Here is a 20,514-nt window from a genome sequence, read left to right on the forward strand (position 1 = left end):
CTCCCCCACCCCGCTCCGTTGCCCCACGGGCTCAGACGGGGAGGGGCATGGGGCTGAGGTGAGGCCGGGCCGGGGGGGGCCCCACGCCCAGCAGGACACGCCGGGGAACATTCCGCTCCCTGGGGAGAGCCGGGCCCGCCGCGTTCCCATAGCACCCTCCACAACAGCGCCCGCGGCGGGGTGTCGGCCCTCCAGCCGTCTGGCTCCTGCAGGCGCGCCGGCATCCTGCCCTGAGGGGTGCGTGTCCCAGAGCAGGGCCGGGGCACATCCCGCCCCACAAAAGGGGTGTGTCCGTGTGTGTGTCACAATCCGCAGCCTCTTCAGCCCCAAACGCCAGCACGGGCCAGGCAGAGAGGGGGTGTCCCTGCGGGACCCCACCGAACACATCCCACACGGGGGCCCTGCGCCCGGCCCTGTCGGCAGAAGGTCCCAGACCCCGTCGCCGTGAGCCACCCTGCTGCCTTTTCAGGGCATGGCTGGAACAAAAGCCCTGTCCCCAAAGGGCTCGGGTGGAAGGAGCGACTCCCCGGGCAGCAGTAGCAGGTTTTTATCCTAGACGCAGACCAGCCACTAGAGGGAGACCTGACACCGGCCCGCCAGCCCCAGGCCCCTTGGCTCCCTGCTCTGGGGCAGATGCCAGAAGCACACGGCAGTGACTCACTGTTGTAGGTGACTCCGGGGCAGGGGGGCAGAGCGAGGTTGCTTCACGGCCCTCTTCTTCCTCCGCACAGCGATCCCCCTGCAACACGGAGGCGACAGCAAGGTCAGGCGAAAGAGACATCAGCAAGGGGAGCCGTTCCCATGAGCCGGGGGCCGTGGTGCGGTCCGGGGGTCAGTCTGGTGCCTGAATGCCCCCTTCCTTCCCCCCCGCCCGAGAGAACAGGGCCAACTCCCATCCAGCTACGGCCCAGCCGGGCCCAGTTAACCAAGCCCATCCCCGAGCATGCTGGATATCCCGATGGTACAGAGGGGAAACTGAGGCACAGGAGACCAGCTCACAGCCAGTACGGTGGCAGGGCTGGGACTAGAACCCCGGTGTCCCAGGGCCAGTGTTGGGGTGAGGCGCTGCAGGTGGGACAGGGATGCAGGGACCTAGAGCAGGTATGCCCAGCTCCATGCTCACCCCGCCGCTGGGCACAGCACCCCTGGGTTGTCCCCCCCAACCCTGGGGCCCCGGCTCTGCAGGCTCCTGCTCAAAACCAGCCCCTTAACCCGCCGCCTACTGCCCCCGCGCAGGCCTCTCCTCTGCTGCGGGGCTATGGCCCCCCTCGATCCTCCGCAGAGCCCTGCTGGAGTCCGGGGCATGGCTGGGGGCGGGGGTAACGGGGAGTAGGGGGCAGCCAGGCGGCACTGGCAGCGGGGGCCCGTGGGACCCGGCCTTGCACTGGCTCCACCCGCTGTCGAGGCGGCTTAGGGCTACGTGCCCAGCATGCACCGGGAGTCCCCGACGGGCACCTGCCCACCCTCATACGTGCACCTGGCACCGCACCTGGGCTGAGGGGGCTCCAACTGAGCCCCCTGCCAACAAACCCACTGGGGGACGGCCCAGCCAGCCGTGGGGCCCGGCTCCCAGCCGTGGGGCCCGGCTCCCAGCCGTGGGGCCCAGCCAGCCATGGGGCCCGGCTCCCAGCCGTGGGGCCCGGCTCCCAGCCGTGGGGCCCGGCTCCCAGCCGTGGGGCCCAGCCAGCCATGGGGCCCAGCCAGCCATGGGGCCCGGCTCCCAGCCGTGGGGCCCGGCTCCCAGCCGTGGGGCCCGGCTCCCGGCAGCCGCTGCCGAAAGCGGCTCCCGGGCGGAAGGACAGCCCGAAAGTAGGTCAAGTTTGTCTTGGCCAAGGGAGAGTCCGTGTGCGGATTTATAACATCGCAACCGCCCCCCGGCCGGCCCCAGGGACAGCCAGCCTGGGGAGCAGAGGGGTGGGCCCCATTTCGGAGCGTGAGCATCCCCGCCGCCCCTTGCTCAGAAAGCCGCAGCCCAAGGCAGAGCGTCAGCAGGGATGGAGCTGGAGAAACAAAGGCAGAGAGCCCCCCAGAGGCAAAGCCAGCCCTAGCGTGGCAACTGCACTAGGGGGCACTGTCCCGCAGGGAGCGGGGTAGCGGGGGGACACTGGGCTGCAGGGAGCGGGGCGGGGGGGGCGCCGGGCCGCAGGGAGCAGGGCGGGGGGGCGCCGGGCCACAGGGAGCGGGGTAGCGGGGGGACACTGGGCTGCAGGGAGCGGGGCGGGGGGGCGCCGGGCCACAGGGAGTGGGGTAGCGGGGGGACACTGGGCTGCAGGGAGCGGGGCGGGGGGGCGCCGGGCCGCAGGGAGCAGGGTAGCGGGGGGACACTGGGCTGCAGGGAGCGGGGCGGGGGGGCGCCGGGCCGCAGGGAGCAGGGTAGCGGGGGGACACTGGGCTGCAGGGAGCGGGGCGGGGGGGCGCCGGGCCGCAGGGAGCGGGGCGGGGGGGCGCCGGGCCACAGGGAGCGGGGTAGCGGGGGGACACTGGGCTGCAGGGAGCGGGGTAGCCGGGGGACACTGGGCAGCGAGCGGGGCAGGAGGGTGCAGAGAGCGGGGCAGGGGCTCAGCCCGGGGAGGAGCAGGGCAAGTCTCCATTTTGGGCCAGCTCTCAGCCTGCCGCACGAGACGGTCTCTGGGCCGGGATCCCCGTGGAAGTCCCGGCTGACAGATCACGCCGGCCCTTCTCCGAGAGGCAGGGTGCGAACCCTGGTGTCTGGGCCAAATTCCAGCTGGGGAGATTCCCAGCTGCCTCCCTCTACCCCGCCCCGCCGGCCCGGCTCCCGGGCTACCCCCCTGGCGCTGGCGTGGCTGCCGGCGCCCCGCCCCAGAGCCGACTGCACGGTGGGGGGGACGCTGAGCGCTCTGAAGTGGCTGCAGCTGGCTGGCACGGAGCCCGGGGGAGGAGGGGTCGCTGGGCACCCCCGGGGCAGGGCAGGGCCATGGGTGGGCGATTGAGCAGTCGCAGGCTCCAGAGAGATCCCGGGACAGAGGGGATTCTACCCCCCTCGGGCGTCTCGGGCCCCACCCAGCCGGGCTGCAGCCAGGAAAGGGAGGCAGACGTGGGGGGGGCCCAGCGGGGGGCCAAGGGAACCCTGCTGGAACCCTAGTTCTCACGGCGCTCGGGCTCAGATCCCGCCAGGGGACCAGCAGCAAAGTCTGGTGCACAAACCCCACCCGCAGCTCTGGGGCAGGGAGCCCCGCCCCGCGTCTCCAGCACGCAGGCCCCAAAGAGCAGGAGATGCCGCTGGGGGCAGCTCCCAGCCGGGCAGGTGGGGGCCGCAGGGGGCGGGAGCCGGGTCTCCTGGGCTCTAGGAAAACAAGAACTGGCCCTGCAGGAGCCTCCGTGGTTCCCTTTGCCTGCCTTGCTACCCCCTAGTGGTCCCGATCCCGGGGCACCCCCCACGACCTCCCGGCAGGCTCCCCACTCGCACGGCCCTCGACGCAACCCCTCGGACTGGGGGTTCTTTGGGGGTTTGCAGGCCCTGCACCCCACACAGGGAGCCCCCCGGGACCCTCCAGCCCTGCCCCGCAGCAGCCCACAGCTCCTGGCCTTGCTCAATCCGGCTGAGTCAGTCGCTGGCCCGGCCCAGCCCAGGCAGACACTGTGCAGACGCCCGTGTGTCACGGGGAGGGGGGTTCCTCTTAACCCTTCCCCGGCCGTGCCCAAACCGATCCCCCACCGCACACAGCCTGCACAGCCGCCCCCCCCCCCCCCGGCCTGCCCTGGGCTCCCCCTGCCGGGATCCGCGGGTCTGTGCTCCCCCCTGCTGGACTCCCCTCCCCCATTGCCCCTGCCATCTCAGCTCTCCTGCTGTCGGGGGGCTCCCCGGGGCACCGCTGACCCCGGGGCACCGCTGTACCCGCACCTCGCGCCTCTCCACCAGCACGCACTCGCCCTGAGGGGCACTGCCCTTCCAGCGCCAGGCTCTTGGCAAAGCCGGGGGGGGGGTCTCGGCACCCCAGTGCAGCAGGGTCCGCGTGGGAGAGGCTCCGGCGGGCAAGGCAGAGAGCAGAGGAAGCCGGGACAAGCACGTGCCACGAAGCCGGCGCCCCTGCGCTCTCCAGAGCCAGCCCCATGGCAGCGTGCCCCCGCCCTGCTCACACACACGGCGCCACGGCAGCTGGGGGGCGCCGGGGGGCGGGTCAGGACTCCTGGGATCCAGCCCTGCCCTGCTCCCCGCCCACCCACAAAACCTTGCGCTGCCCCCGGCTGGAGGGCCGGGGCCAGACGTGCTCTGAGATTGGGGGTGCCCTCCCCCACCCCGTGAGGCCTGGACAGCGTCCCCCGGCAGGAGCCAGCCCCTCAGAGCCACCAGGCAGGGCTGCTCCTTGCTCCAGGCCGGCTCTGGGCTGCGCCCCGCCCCAGGCAGCACCCACTGGCTGCCGTGTAACTACGGCCGGGAGAGGGGCTGCGGCGGGTTTGTTCCATAGGGGATCGGCCGCACTAACACTTCCAAGTATAGGCACTGGCAGGGAGCCAAGGACACAGGATCCGCGGCCTTCACGGGCCGGCTCCAGGCCCCCACCCCTCCGCCCGCCGGCTGAGACCCCCCCCAGCCGCACCAGGCCCCTCAGGCTGGCAGGCGGGGCTCAGAGGCGCCTGCACCCAGCGCTGTCTCATGGGATGGGACAGGGCAGGGCCGGCAGCCCACTGCTCCACTTCACCCTGAACTGCAACCCCCCAGCTAGCTCCCACCCGCCCCCGGACAGCCGCAGCGCTGCCAAAGGAACCCAGGAGGCCTGGCTCCCAGGCTGGTGCTCAGATCCCTAGCCCCAGCCCCACCCGCTCCAGGGCAGGGGTCATACCTGGGAGTACTCCCTGAGCCTCACTGTGCAGGCTGCTGCTGCTCCCCAGAGGTAGCTGCATTTTGGCAGCGCTGCAACTGCACAGGCTGGGCCAGGTAGGAACAACACAAGGGGTATGCAGAGAAACCCCCACAGCCAAACCCGTCTGGGGCCAGCCCCGGGGACCAGGGGCTGTAACTCTGCCCTCGCTCCCAACCTGCAGACAGGGAAACCGAGGCACACAGCGGGATGGTTCCACCAGCATGGAAGAGCTTCATGTGTGCTCACATGCTGCCTCCAGCACGGGCGGGCCCCGCCTGTCTCAGACGTGTTCTAGCCATGTCCCAGACATGCTGCCACGGGAGGCCGCCTGGCCTCGCTGCACAGGGCCCGAGTCAGGCCTGGGAACAGCCTGAGATTTACAGCACCAGCCATGGACTTTACAGCCCCCCCAGCCCCCACTGAGAGCCCACAGCCAGGGGCCACGTCGGACGGCTTAAGGTGGGGCCAAGGCCCGGAGACAGGAGCCCCCAGTTCCGGCAGGGTCAGTGGGCAACCCCAACACGAGGAGAGAAGGAATGGGGGTGGGGGAGAAAGCTCAGCAGCATTTCCCAGTGTTGCCTCCCCACACTGGCCTGCCCCCCAGCTCTCCCCAGCCAGACGCCCAGTTCCCCCCTACCCTGATACCCCCCAGCCAGACACCCAGCTCCCCCACCCTGCCCCCACCCCTCCAGCCAGACGCCCAGTTCCCCCCCACCCTGATACCCCCCAGCCAGATATCCAGCTCCCCCACCCTGCCCCCACCCCTCCAGCCAGACACCCAGCTCCCCCCCACCCCTCCAGGCCAGATATACAGCTGCCGCCCCAGTCCCCACACAACCAGCTCCCGCCACCCAGCTCCCCCGTTGCCCCTGCACCCCTGTCCAGTCCCCTGCTGCACCCCTCCTCCCCTCACCCGTCCCCCCACCCCAAGCCGCTGGAGGAGGGGTGCACCTGGTGGATCCGGTGGGATCCAGCAATGATAACAGGGGGCATGGAAAGTCCAGCCCAAAGAACAGCCACCACGGCCACATAACCAGCTCTCAGCTCCAGCCGACGTTCCGTGCAACCCTCGCTCACCTGCCTCGGTTTCCCCACCCGAGAGCGCCACAGGCAAAAGGCCACAGGACCTGTGCCCACAGAGCCAGGCGAGCGATACCGCCAGCCGGGCCCCGCCCCACGGGCAAGGCAGGGACTTGGGTGCGAAAGGCTCTGCCCCCCTCCCGGTGCTACCCTGCCGGTGCCCGAGAGCCCAGGAGGCGGCTTAGGGGGAAAGCCGGCGCTGAGCCTGGCTAAGCCGGCGCTAACGAGGGCAGCTAATTAACAGCCTAGTAAGATCCTGTTGCCAGGGGCCGAGCAGCCTATGCCCCCCCCTGCACACATCCAAGAGGCTTCTGCTCCAGAGGGAAACTCCTCTGCCCATACAGCACCCTGCCTGCCAGGGCCCATCCGCCACGACTGGCACCCGGCCCAGGTGCTGCGCGGCTCCACCCCGCCAGCCCCCTCCCCCGGCCGCAGAGAAGCTGCCGTAGCTGGAAAAACCAGCTGGGATCTGGCTCGGGGCCCAGTGACTCCCACAGCCCACCCGGCGGCGAGCCGGCCTCCGTGCCCACCACGGGGCAGGAAAGGGGCGGCGCGAGGGGCAAGGGGGCTTCTCCAACCCCCTGGGACCCATCCACCCCCCCCCACGGCCACTGACCCCTCTCACGCCACTGGGCCGTGGCCCAACCACGCTGGCTGGGAGCCCCCCCTTTTCCCCCAAAGCCCAGCTTGGCTCAGGCCCCCTGCCTCGGTCAGCTGCGCCTTCGTGGCTCCCGTGCCCCCAAGACGGGCAACTAGCCCCAGCACCCAGGCACCCCACCCTTCCACATGCCCAGACCCCATCCCTCCAGCAGGTGGGCCCCTGCCCCCCAGCCTGCTGGGCACCCCGCCCCTCAGCGGGACAGGCGCGCCCCGCCCCATGCACACGGACCCTGCCGTGCCCACTGCCTGGCACAGGTCCCCGATGCACCTCCCCAGCCAACGACCCTGATGCGGCCCCGACACTCCCTCCCTGGCACCCGGACTCGGGGGACCCGCCAGGCCACTCGCCCATGGGGGGAGGGAACCGGCTCCCCTTAGACCGTAGGGGGCTGGTCCAAGGCCGGCTCCGGCGGAAGGGGCGAGGGCACCATGCCTGCCGTGGCCAGCCCAGGGGACAACGGGCCACGGACACTGGGCTCTTCCACGGGCAACGGCACCATGGCCCACGGCAGAGACTCAGCCGGCCAGGCCTGGAGGACCCCGCCAGCCCCAAGCCAGGTCCCGCTCACCCGGGGGGAGGAGCCCCCAGCTGGTCACCTGCGCAGAGCCAGACGCCCACCTCGGCCTAGGGCACCAGTGAACTGAACCGGCCGGGTCCCAGCCACCTGCCCGCCTGCCAACCCCAGGCAAGGCAGGCGGGGGCTGCGGGATGGCATCAGGGCTGGGCAGCAGGGGCTGCAGGCCGGGACTGAGGGGGGCTGGTACAATGGGGGGGGGAGCCCAGGGCTGGGCAGCAGGGGCTGCAGGCCGGGACTGAGGGGGGCTGGTACAATGGGGGGGGGGAGCCCAGGGCTGGGCTAGCAGGGGCTGCAGGCCGGGACTGAGGGGGGCTGGTACAATGGGGGGGGGAGCCCAGGGCTGGGCTAGCAGGGGCTGCAGGCCGGGACTGAGGGGGGCTGGTACAACGCGGGGGGAGAGCCCAGGGCTGGGCAGCAGGGGCTGCAGGCCGGGACTGAGGGGGGCTGGTACAATGGGGGGGGAGCCCAGGGCTGGGCAGCAGGGGCTGCAGGCCGGGACTGAGGGGGGCTGGTACAACTGGGGGGGGAGCCCAGGGCTGGGCAGCAGGGGCTGCAGGCAGGGACTGAGGGGGGCTGGTACAATGGGGGGGGGAGCCCAGGGCTGGGCAGCAGGGGCTGCAGGCCGGGACTGAGGGGGGCTGGTACAACTGGGGGGGGAGCCCAGGGCTGGGCTAGCAGGGGCTGCAGGCCGGGACTGAGGGGGGCTGGTACAACGCGGGGGGGGAGCCCAGGGCTGGGCAGCAGGGGCTGCAGGCCGGGACTGAGGGGGGCTGGTACAATGGGAGGGGGGGAGCCCAGGGCTGGGCAGCAGGGGCTGCAGGCCGGGACTGAGGGGGGCTGGTACAATGGGGGGGGGAGCCCAGGGCTGGGCAGCAGGGGCTGCAGACCGGGACTGAGGGGGGCTGGTACAACTGGGGGGGGAGCCCAGGGCTGGGCTAGCAGGGGCTGCAGGCCGGGACTGAGGGGGGCTGGTACAATGGGGGGGGGAGCCCAGGGCTGGGCTAGCAGGGGCTGCAGGCCGGGACTGAGGGGGGCTGGTACAACGCGGGGGGGAGCCCAGGGCTGGGCAGCAGGGGCTGCAGGCCGGGACTGAGGGGGGCTGGTACAACTGGGGGGGGAGCCCAGGGCTGGGCTAGCAGGGGCTGCAGGCCGGGACTGAGGGGAACCAGCAGAGCTGAGGGAAGGGGACAATCACACACCCAAAGCAGCAGCGTATCTCTTGCCCCCAGAGCTATTGGGTGAGGGGGGGACCCTGTTCATGGGGGGCAGGTTTCTATTAGGATCTTATCCCCCGGAGGACCCCAGTGGGAGCCCCCCCCAGGCGAGGGACCAGGCCCCAGAGGCGCCCGTCCCGTTTGTGCTTCCCAGACACTGATCAGAAACACTGAATTAGACCAAGTGTCCTCCCAGCCGGCGGCGCCAGGACCACGCTGCCACGGCCCCTGCCCCTCAGCTCTCCTGGGCCCTTCTGTGGCACCTTCGCACCCGCCGGCCAGCTTGGCCCAGGCAGAGTCCTGCCACTGACGGCAATGGCCCCCCAACACGCTGCCCCCCAACGGGAGCGGCTCTGCCAGCCAGTGCCACGGGGGCGGGGGCTCCTGTGCCCACGAGGAAAGGGCCGAAACCCGACACACTCATTTCCCGCCCAGTGCGGCGCCGTTCGCCCACCCGGAGCCTCCTCCCGACTCCCGGCCCGGCCCAGCAGGGGTTTTACTGCTGAGCTGGGCAAAACGAGGCGAGTTTTATGGGGCTGAAAAACAACTGGTGGGCAAAGTCCAGGGCCAGGCGGGGACCCCGGCGAGCCTGCGGCTGCAGGGGGAAGGCGGGGACGAGGCTGTCGCAGGGCGCCTGGCCCAAAGATGGGAGCCAGGGAGGGGGCGCCCGGGCCGGGGGTGGCAGATGGGACCAGGGCGATATCGGCCTGGACACCAAGCGGGTGGGATGTTTCCACCACAATCAGTTCTGCAGATGCTAGCGGCTCGGGGGCGGGGGCAGGCTGTGGGCCAGGACCGAGGGGGGCCTGGGGTAGGGGACAGGCTTGGCCCCAAGGAGCGGTCCGGCTGCAGAAGTGGTGAGGTGCCAGGCGCACAGACACAGTGGGCAGGCGGGACGCCGCGCCTGGAGCAGCTGGGGCAAACGGAGCTTGGGGGGTAGGGCTGGGCAGAGACTGTGGGGGGGAAGGGGCTGGGTCAAGGGGGTGGATTTGGGCTAGGGGCCCGACGCCCACCCCCCCAGGCTGCCCATGGGCAAGGAGGGTGCCAGCCATCACGCCAGGGATCTGCCAAGCCCAGGTGCCAGGCTAAGACGCGCGGAGCCTGTTACGCCCTGGAGGAAATGCTGGGGCTGGGTCGAGAAGGCGGCAGCCCGGCCCTGGTCCCCAAAACGGCCCCCCCGGCCTTTGCACAGCAGAGAGGAGACCCAGCCAAATGGGCCCTCCCAGGCCTGGGGATCGAGGGGGTGACTGTAATGGCCCCCCTGGGGGGGACTCGCCTCGGGGGGGGGTCTCCATGGGCTGACATCGCCGAGTGTGCAGGCTGCAATGAGGTAGAAGGGGGTGGCACGGATTGGGTAAGGCCTGGCACGGAGCCCTGCGAGTGGGCCAGGCCCCCAAAGGGGCACAGGGCGGTGCCGGGGCTGCCTGAAAGTCCCCCCCCAGGCTAGAGCTGGTTGAATTGGGGGTGCCTGGGCCAAGGCCTGGCGAGAGCTCGCAGCTGGCAGGACCTTTGGAAGTGGATTAACCAGCCTCACCAACAGTTGGCGGGGTGGGGCAGGCGGGGCAGGCGGGGCGGCGGAGTCAGGGAGTGTGGGCATGGGCGTGTCACTGAGAGCACGGAAACACGTGTGTGTGCACGAGCGTGTGCGGGGGTGCAGCTGCATCATGTCCACGTGAGAGTGGATTAAAAGGCACCGACAGACCAGTACACACACACGGCAGCCGACGTGCGTGCCTGAGAACGCACACGTTTGTACACAGGGGAGAGTACACGTGTGGGAACGTCAGCCAGCAGGTCTGTGACCCAGTGTCATCTACCCTCCCCGAATTTAACTGTGCACACCACCGGCGTGTGCACGCACCACCTCTGGCTGGGCGGTGCACCAGGATGTCCGTGTGCACGCGCTACCTCTGGCTGGGCAAGCACACCAGGGTGTGCATGTGCACGTGCTACCTCTGGCTCGGTGGGTGCACAAGGGCATGCGTGTGCACGTGCTACCTCTGGCTGGGTGGGTGCACAAGGGCATGCGTGTGCACGTGCTACCTCTGGCTGGGTGGGTGCACAAGGGCATGCGTGTGCACGTGCTACCTCTGGCTAGGTGGGTGCACAAGGGCATGCGTGTGCACGTGCCACCATGGGCTGGGGCAGGTGCACCAGGGCTTGTGTGCGCACGTGCCACCTCTGGCTGGGTAGGCGCACCAGGGAGTCCATGTACCCATGACACCTCTGGCTGGGCGGGCGCACCAGGGTGTGCATGTGCACGTGCCACCTCTGGCTGGGTAGGCGCACCAGGGAGTCCATGTACCCATGACACCTCTGGCTGGGCGGGCGCACCAGGGTGTGCATGTGCACGTGCCACCTCTGGCTGAGTGGGTACACCAGGGCATGCACGTGCACACGCCATCTCTAACAGGGTGGGCCACCTCGGGCTGGGCGGGCGCACCGGGGCACGCGCGTGCACGCGCCTTCTCTGGCTGGGCGTGCATGTCCGTGCACACACCAATGGGTGGCTGGGACGGGCAGCATGACTAAATACAGCTGGAATCCCAAGCATTTGGTGGCAGCAGCTGGCCTGCTTGGAGCAGCCCGGGTTTGGAAGGAGGATGCCATGCGGATGACATAAGAGAGACATGGACCCTGCCTACCCCCATGGCAGGGAGAAGACGCCCGCAGCCACCCCCCCGCCAGGCCAGGGTGACAAGGGCTCTGACCGCGAGGAGTTTAAGCCAGAGCACGGGGCCTCCGGTTCTGCTCCACGGGAGGGGACACCCCCTCCCCGCACAACCGGCCGGGATCTACCTGGCAACCGAACAAGCGATTGTGAAATCCCACCCGTTGCCAACGCGCCCCAGTGAAAAGCACCAATGGACCCGCCCCGCCGGCTCGCCCTGGCTTGGCAAGAATATCCCGGGCTGCGGAACGCCGGCCAACACTGGGAGGTCGGGGCGGTTCCGGAGGGGGGATGTCTTCGTTTGGGGGTATTTACTGCCGAGAAAAAAACGAACAACTGAGGACCCTGAAAACCTGCCAGCAGGGTCCAGCGGCAACTTGGGAAGTCAAGATTTGAGCCTGGATGAAAATCACGCACACGCCGGCACCCAGCTCGTCTCCTTTCTTCCAGCTTGCGAGATTCTGCCTGACCAGCCAGTCTCCCACACCCAGAAAAACAGGAAAATTAACTTTTTGAGAAAACTCTTCCCGCTGTCCTGGGACTTTGATTTCAAGACAGTTATAAACAGCTCATTGTTGGGCGTGTGGAGTCAGAGGGAGCTGGGCGGATCGACTTGACTGAGAATCAAGTGTTGGGGGCGGGGCGGGGTTACAACCAATCCCGACCATTAGAAGATTTAATATTTTATGCTTTGTAAGTTGCCTTTCGGTTTCCCCAGCAGCCCCACGCTGAACATGGGCAACCTCCCACCAACATTCCCGCTAATCCTTGCCAGCCACCCGTGGCTCTTCTCCACCCCTGTGTGGAATAAATTTTGATGTGTGCACCCAGGCATGTTTGAATGTGCACCACAAGGAAAAAACACAGCCCGAGCTGTGGGGGCTCTGCTAATCAGCTGGGCGAAATTAGAACCTCTCTTGAGCGGCCACCCATGCGCCCGGCTTACGGAACGCTGCCTGCCGCCAAGATGCGGCCACCTCTGGGAGAAGCGGCAGCACACGGTACGCAGTATGCACTCAGGCTCACAGTGCAGGACTCCTGAGTTCTATCCTCAGCCTCGAGCGGGGAGTGAGGTCTAGTGGGTAGAGGAAGGAACCTGGGAGCCGGGTCTCCTATGTGCTAGGCCTCGCTCAGCCCATTACTTGCTGTGTCATCGGCCTCCCACGGCTGCCTCAGTTTCCCCACCTCCCACGGTTGTTGCAAAGTTTTGCTGAGCTCAGGGAGGAAATGCCAGGGGCTGTTACTGGCAGGAGGGGAAGCTCGTCCCAAGGGGGCTGGGGCAAACGCCGGCTTTACGAGAAACACCAGAGGACGCCGGATGCCCGCATGGGTGGCCACAGGCCGGCGGCTTTCGTGGTCTGACCCACGGGCGGGGGGGAGGTGCAAAAAACCCTCCTGTTTCACAACTCCAGCCAGAGAGCGCTGCGGAGCCCAGTCTTGAGCCAGCCGGATGGCCAGCCCTTCTCCCACAAGGGAGGGCCGGCGGGGCAGGGCGCGGGGCTCAACCCCCCAGGCTGTTCCCAAGAGACAGACGCTCACACCCTGGGCTTGCGAGGGCTGGGGCCGAGAACCTACGTCAGCACCCAGGGAACAAGCCCAGCGAGAGCCCTGAGCGACACGCCCGCCCTGCGGCCCCACACACAGGGGGCGGGGGTGGGGATTATGGCGGAGAAGGAGGGGCCGGTGGCCCCCAGGGAACACAGCTCCTACAGCTGGCTCCAGAGCTGGGATGTTAAATATCACTTGATCGAACAGTTGAGTAACCGCAGGAATTCTTTCATCCACGGTGATATTGGGGCTGAGACTCACAGTGCCCAGCCAAGATCTCCCTGGGTTCCGAGACACGACCTCCACTGATTGGCTAGGGACACGAGTCTGAACCCTGGGGGAACCAATCAGCCCCAGGGATCAATGTTCCCCCCCAGGAATGTGTGGGATAAATTTTGTTCGGTGCACCAAGGCACATGTAGCTGTGCACCACAGAGAGACACACCTGCTGCCAGCTGGGGGCACTCAGCTAATCAGTAGGATAGCCCCTGACTCCCGCCCAAGCGCTCAGCGTACAGGGAACACTGCCTGGGATTCCCTAGGGGATCCTCCCCTCAGGTCTCCCTGCCCCACATGACTGAGCCGCTGGGGCTCAGCAGCCAGCGTTGCTCCCAGCCGCCCGCCCAACCCACCTGCCCTCCTTGCTCAGGCCTTGCCGCTGCAGCGGAGGAGGAGGAGACTGGCACAGGAAGGGTTAAACCACCGTGCCAAGCACCGGCCCTGCGTAAGGGGAGGCCCAGAACAGGGACGGCAGGTGGGTACGGTGCCCGGGGGAGCGGGCAGTTCTGGGCAGCAGGAAGGCAACTTTGCGGCCCCAGACTGGGAGTTCCTGCCACCTGCTTCCGATTGCGGTTCGCCCGGGGAATCCCCGGCTCCCACTGGCCCCCTGCCATCTCCGCCCAGCAGTCACCCGCCCCTTGGGGGGGGGAGGCTCCTGGCACACGGGGGCCACCGCCTGCTTGGCCCCGGGACCCTGCTCGGCTCCCCGCTGGACCCGCAGCCCCGCAAAGCTGATCGGGGCCTTGCAGCGGGGTCTGCTCACGCCTGCCACGCGAGCGATCAGCCCCTCCAGCTCACGTGTAACGAGCACCCCAGGGCTCAGCTCTCCCGGCCCCCGTCACAGCCAGCGCCTTGCACTGAGGGCATGGGACCCTTTAGCAGAGCAGGTGGACTGGGTGGGGGGCATTCAGAACTCCTGAGTCCATCCCCAGCTCTCCCACCCCCCTGCTGAGGGACCCTGGGCAAGTCACACAAACTGCTACCTTGTATCTTCAAATAGCGTCTGACCTCGGCGTGCCTCAGTTTCCCTCACCATGGCGTGCCTCAGTTTCCCCATCTGTAAAACACGGCCAGCGACTGGCCCTGCACCCCAGAGCGCACAGCGGTGCCCGGAGGACGGCTGGTGTCAAGGGCAGGTGCCCAACAGCCCTCTCGCTGAGCCCACCCGCGTGGCACCTGGGCGGCCCCACCCCCAGCAGGACGGCCCTCAGGGTGTGTCTGTGGCTCAGGTGGGCTGGGAGCTGCGGTTTCCAGCCGGCTCCCTGCAGCAGTGAGGCTCAGGGGCAGCCAGGTCAGGTTCCAGGGCTGAAAAGAGCCGCATGGGCGTTCGGGCGGGTCCGCCCTGCAGCCCGAGGAGCCGTGAGCCAGAGCCAGTGGCTCCGGCTGTAGGGTCCGATCCCCCCGCTGTGCCGAGCCAGGAGCCTTATTGGAGCCTGCGTTCCCATCACGGTTTGCTGTAGCGCTCGCACGCTCCCCTGCCCCATCGCACGCTCCGGCCCGCCGGCCTGCCCTCCGACTCCCTTCGGGGAGGGCCCCCGTGGGGCCGGGCTGGCGACCTCGCACACTCGGCTGGAAGCGGCAGAGCACGGGTGGAGCCAGGCAGCACGGGGTGTCTGCCGACGTGCCAGCCGCACGCTGCTCCGTGCCCGGGGGGAGGGCGGCCGATTCAACAGCTTCTCAGCCCTGCTCCTTCCCGGAGCACGGAAAGTCTCCGCGGAGGCTGCGCAGCGACGGGGCCTTCGCGGGGCCCCAGCCTGGCTGGTCCTGCCCCAGCTGGGCTCATAAACACTCCCCGCAGCAGGGACCAGCCCCCATCCCCAGCGCTTGGGAACCCAGGGCTCCAGACGATGCTCTGCGGCTCCGGCCCCTAGGCAGGGCTCCCTCTCCTCCCGCCCTGCTCGGCCAGAGCGAAGCTCCTCGCCCCGCTGGCCCGGCTCCCGCAGAGCCCAGCCCTGGGCTGGCTCCACTTTCCCTCCGGGGCCCCAGTCCTGAGTTCCCGTCCCCCTTGCAGCCAGGAGCCAGCTGGGCCAGGGAAATGCCCCGGAAAATTCCCCGTGGCGGGGCCAAGGGCCTGTCCCACTCCAGCTCCCGGCTGCTCGGGGCTGCAGGCGATTAGGGTGATCAGGGGTCTGGGTTTCAGCCGGGTGCTGGGCTCCTGGCAGCGCCGAGGAAAACCACTGGCGGAGCCAGGCCCCCCCCCGTCTCTTATGCATGGGGCAGCCCCCACGCTGCCCCCCACCCCTCCTAGTGGCCAGGAGCCACGTCTGCCACCTGCGAGCGGGCGGGGCAGCATGAAGAGCCTCCTGGCAGTGCAAGAGCCGGAGGGGGGATGTGCAGCTGCTTCCTGGGAGGTAAGCGCCCCCCCCCCCCCCCCCCCCCCCCAGAGCCTGCACCTGAGCCCCTCTCAGCCTCCTGCAAATCCCTCGCTGCCAGCCTGGAGCTGCCCCCTATAATCCAAACCCCTCATCCCCGGCTCCGCCTCCAGCCTGCAGCCCCCGCCGCACGCTGAACCCGCCCACAACCAGTGCAGGGGAAACGCGCACGCAAAGGGGGGGGGCCGCGGAGTGAGTGGGGGCGGAGCCACAGTGGGTGGAGGCGGGGCACGGGTGTTCAGTTTTGCGCGGGTAGAGAGCTGGCAACCCCAGTGGAGACCCACACTCCAAGGGCTCCTCCCAGCTGCTGGGTCTAGCGCCGACGCGGGGGGGTGGCAGGGCCCTTCCTCCGCTTGCATGCGAGCACGTAGGAGTCCCCTGGCTCAGCGATGACACCCCCAGCTCTCCCCACCAAAGCACGATCCCTAAGCTCAGGCTGCCCCGGCTCCCCACGGCGCCAGAGGCGGGGATGTGAAATGTCGGGTTACTGAACAGTCGAGTCACCTCATGAATTCTTATCGGTTACTCCATGAGTCGACAGTCCCTGGGGGCGGGGCTGGCAGCCAGTGCGCCCCACTCCCTGCTGCTGCCGCTGTGTCAGAGGCAGCAGCGCGGGGGGCCAGGTGGGAGCTGGAACTGAGCCCGGCTGCCTGGCTCCTAATACACTTCAAATGCAGAGCCGCAGCGGGGGCAGGTGCTGGACCTGGCGTGAGCCAGGATGGAGCCAGGCTTCTGGCCAGCCTGCTAAAAAAGGTACTGTACTGGCAACGGGGGTAGACGTCTCCAGCATTAATCGATAAGCGTTTGCTTATCGGTTAATTGGTTAATCGACTGTACGGCACAGGGGACTCAAACCCCGCCCTGCCCGTCTCAGCCGTCCCTTGCCTGCTTCCCTGCAGCTTGCGTGTGAACGCACATGCCTACTCAGCCAGGCACGTGTGCACGATGGAACACGCATGCACCCGTGCACTCCTTCCACCCAGGCCGGGTCAGCCTATGCATGCCTGGGTGCAGGCCTGGATGCGCCTGCGCACACGGGGGGCAGCCCAGCTCTCCTGGGGTGCTGTGCCCCTGCCCAGGTGGGGCTGGATTTGTTGTGATTTACTCCTGCACACGCGGGACGGTACGCGCCGGCTGGCGCCCTTCCAGAAGCTGCATGACGGTGCACGGATCCACACGCGCGTGCACATGTGCGAGTCCACGTGGGATACGCGCCTGTGGACGGATCCGTGTGCGCACAAATCCGTGTGCAGTCCACGCCTCCGTTTGCCCGGCGTTTGTCTACTCACAGGGAGGTCTGCCAAGGGGAGGATGGATACTTGAAAGAAACCGCCTGTGCTGGGCGCGTTCCCCACCCTGAGAAACACCCTGGGGCCCACCAGAAAACCTGAAACAACTCAAGGAGCTGGGGGGGGGGGGTCCTGCAAACCGGTTCCACCAGGTGCTGGTGCGGGCGTGTGCCTGCCCTCTACTGCACAGCGGGGAGGAAATGAAATTCTTGCAGCCCCCTCCCCCGCAGCTCGCCCCATCCTGGGACAGGCTGGGGGGCCCTGAGACACACAACCCCCCCACGCCCATGCCCCACTCCCAGCCCGGGACCCACCCCCAGCCCAGGTGCCATCTCCTCCGCGTGCCCGGAAACGGTTTTCGGGAGCTCGGCTCTCCCGATTCACAGCCAGCTCCTGCCATCGGCCTCGCCCCGCGCAGGCAAGCCAAGGCCACGGGGCGGGAGGGGGGAGGAAGCGCGCGCAGGCCACGCAGAGGGCAGCCCCGAGGGCTGGGCAGCCAAAGGTCACGCTGGGCGAGCCGGAAAAGCTGGCACAGGGTTTGCCCCAAAGCCGCTGTTGTGGCGAGGTGCCGGATCGCCAGCCACGCAGGCTGCGGACTCCCTGGGCGGCCCAAGGAGCAGACGGGGGCGGGCACGTTTGGTGCTGGGTGGCCACGAGCCAGGCGGAGCCAGTGCCCGGCAGGCAGAGCGCTCAGCGGCATGCCCTGGTGCAAGCACACACCCCCTCGTGCCACCCACGTGCTCACGCAAACCCAGGGAGCACACGCACGGGGGCACCTCCCCCGCGGCACAGGGCCTCTTGGATCCAGGTGCCCACCTGTCAAACGGAGAGAGCCCCTGTTTTCGGCAGGGCAACGCCTGTCAGCCAGTGTCCACGCAGGACTCGGCTCGACGGGGCCCCGATCTCAGTCCCGGCATCCGTACAGCCCCTGGCATGACGGGACCCCAATCTCAGCCCGTGTCAGTGTGGCCCCTGGCTCAATGGGGCCCTGATCTAGTCCCTGCGTCCCCGCAGCCCCTGGCTCCAATCGCGGCCCCTGCGTCCACACAGCACCCAAAACGACGGGGTCCCAATTTCAGCCCCTGTGTCTGCATGGTCCCCAAAACAACGGGGCCCCCATCTCGGCCCTTCTGTCCGCGCGGCCCCCAAAAAGACAGGGCCCCAATCTCGGCCCCTGCATCTGCAGAGCCCCCAGGACAACGGGGCCCCAAACTTAGCCCCTGCATCCACATGGCCCCTGGCGTGACAGGGCCCCAATCTCGGCTTCTGACTCCGCGGAGCCCCCAGCACGACAGGGCCCCCATCTTGGCCCTTGTGTCCTCGCAGCCCCTGGCTTTATGGGGCCCCTTATATTGCCCCTGCCTCCGTGTGGCCCCTGGCTTGACGAGGCCCCAATTTCACTCCCTGTGTCTGTGTGTCCCTTGGCTCAACGGAGGCCTGATCTTGGTCCCTGCGTCCACGCGGCCCCCAGCACAACGAGGCCACAATCTCGGACCCTGCATTCGTGCGGCCCCTGGCTCAACAGGCCCCCCATTTCACCCCCGTGTCCACGCGGCCCCCCGCACGACAGACCCGTGCTCACCGCTGGGGCCTTTCGCTCACTACCACGTTCTAAACAACGCCGCCGACTTTTCCAGCAGCAGGCACCCTGCGTCTTCTACCAATAACCATGGAACACGCCAGACCTCCCCCCTCTTCGGAGCCCCCTCCCCCCATCGCCAGAGGTGGCCTCCAGCTGACAGGACAGTCCGCTCGGTTTCCTGAGAGATCCAGCCTAGCCATTAATTGTGTATGTGGCAACGGGACACAATGACAAGGGGAAGGCGAGGAAAGCTGGGGAGGGACCAAGGCGGGTGGGGGAGGCCCCGGCAGGGTGGGGACAGCTGCACAGGGGGTGCTCTGCTGGCTCCAGAGGCCAGACCCTGCCCCGGCCACGATCACGCCTTGCAGCCCCCCCAGTCCCATGACTCCCTCGCTGCCCCTGCTAGCCCCTCTGGGCTACCTGGCGCGTTCCGCGGGCTAGCACCGGCCAGTCCTCCTGGACATGGGACGGGGGAAGCAGGGCCAGGCCCAGCTTAGCCCTCTTACCCTGGGCTGACCCACCCGGATGCAGGGCGGACCGCCTGGGGTCCCCCCCCAGCAGCCCTCTTCCCGCCACAGCCCCATCCCTGCCAGTAATGAAACGTGGCCTGCCACGGACGGAGAGGTGCCGGGGACGAGTCCCCCAGAGCGCACTAGCCAGCGCTGTCACCCTGCTTTGCGCAGCCTTGGCGGCCGACAGCAGGGCTGTCGCTGCTGCGCCCGCGCCGCCGGTCTAGAGCCTCCCTCGGCCGGGGAGGGGAACCCCGCTGCACGGTCCTGGCAGCCCAAGTGGTACGCCCCGCTCCCCCTGCTGATCCACAGCCACAAGTGGGGGGCAGCGGCGGCGGGGGGGGGGGGAGCACGGCTGGCTGCTCCTCCCTGCCACCAAGGAGGAACGTTGAAAGTTCAAACCGTCTGGCTGCGCCGGAAAAGGGCCGTGCCAGCGTAACGGAAACCCACGCAGCCCCCCTAGAGCCCCCCCGACTTGTGATCAGCCAGCCACATGCCAAATGGCCCTGGTTTTTAAGAAAATATTTACCCATATTTCTCCTCCCCGCTCTGCTCCCCCTCCCCAAAACACCCCCCCCTTGCTCCAGCAGCCCCCCAACCCCCCCCCCCCAAATCCACAGATTGCAGGCAGGTCCTGGCCCTCCTGCACCCCCACCCCCTGTAAAAGCAAAAATACCAACTGCCGGGAGGTATGAAGCTGGGGGGATTGCAAGGCAGAAACGCAGGAAGAGAGGGGGGTGCCCCCCCTACCGGATGAGCCCCCCCCATAGCCCCTGGGCTGCACAGAGCCCCCTCCCGGGAGCATCGCCACAGCTGCAGGCGAGACCCGCGGCGCTTGGCGGGCTGGTGTCGGTGCAGCCGGGGGACCCAGCGCCCGGGTCCCGCGTGCCAAAGGCCGGGCTGGCACGGAGCTGGGCGCGCTCTGCGCGCAGTAAACAAACGCGGGTTTTAAAGGGCTGGCGCTGTCGGGCAGTGCGGGAGCCGGTCGGTCGGTCTGCGCCCCTCCCGCTAGGCCGGAGCGCTCTCCATTTGCTGGAGAGGGAAATATAGGTTAATGCCAGCACTGGGGGGGGGGGATTAGCTGGGTGTCAGGAAGGAGCTGGAGCGATCGAGGGATCCCGGCTCGGAGGGGGGGGGGGCTAGTACGAAGCACAACACGGTGCAAAATATAAACCCCAAGTGGGTGCATGGGGGGGAGGGAATCACCCCCCCCCCCCCGCCCGGCTATGACACTGACAGGCCCCGGGGCAGCAGGGGGAGGGGGCAAAGGAGCACCCAGGAAACCGGACAGCGCACGGGGGCAGGCTGGCTTGGGCGGGGGCGCCCCCTTCCCCCCCGAGCAGGGCAGAGGAACCCAGCTGGGAAAGGCGGGGGGGGGGGGGGTCCGCTTGTGACTCTGCAGTTTAATGCCTCCCCCAGCACCGACCAATGCACGGGTCCCTCCAGGCGCGCCCCCCCCCCCAGTCCCCTACCTCGGCGGGGCTGCTCCTCGCCTGCCCCCCGGCGCTGTGCCCCGCGCTCCCGGCAGGACTCGGCTGCAGGGCCCGGGCCGCTGGCTGCGCGCGGGGCCGGCTCTGTAAATCCGGGGCTGGGAGCTCGGCTCTGGCTGCGTGTCCCCGGGAGCTGGCTGCGGAGCGCGGCGCGGCCAGGCTCCGCCCCGCCCCGCCGGCTCCAGTCCTGCCGCGGCCCCAGCCCCCTTCGCCGGCGAGAGACCGCTCCCTGCCGGCAGCCCGGCTCGCTGCGCCCGCCCCGCCCGTTCCCCGCGCCGCCCCTGCGCCCTGCACCTCTCTGGCTCTGCGCCGCCCCTGCGCCCCGCACCCCTGCACCCCGCTCCCCCTGCACCCATGCAACTCTCTGGCTCTGCACCGCCCTTGCACCCCGTACCCCTGCACCTCTCTGGCTCTGCTCC

At 68.8% G+C, this 20,514-nt stretch overlaps 1 protein-coding gene across 2 annotated transcripts in view; it reads right to left on the reverse strand.

Moving 5' to 3' along the window:
• THRA (thyroid hormone receptor alpha) overlaps positions 1 to 20,279 on the reverse strand; it is a 51,318-nt gene extending 31,039 nt beyond the window's left edge. Inside the window, exons 1-2 of one of the 2 annotated variants that reach the window (XM_075911471.1) lie at positions 20,078 to 20,279; positions 662 to 739 (exon numbers count right to left, since the gene is read on the reverse strand). The gene's annotated coding sequence lies outside the window, so the exon portion shown is untranslated. The remainder of the gene's footprint in view (positions 1 to 661; positions 740 to 20,077) is intronic. The other variant, XM_075911472.1, reaches the window with a different exon arrangement.
• Between the last annotated feature and the right edge of the window lie 235 nt (positions 20,280 to 20,514).

This window comes from Pelodiscus sinensis, chromosome 29 (assembly GCF_049634645.1).
Source record: "Pelodiscus sinensis isolate JC-2024 chromosome 29, ASM4963464v1, whole genome shotgun sequence".
Classification (NCBI taxonomy): Eukaryota; Metazoa; Chordata; order Testudines; family Trionychidae; genus Pelodiscus; species Pelodiscus sinensis.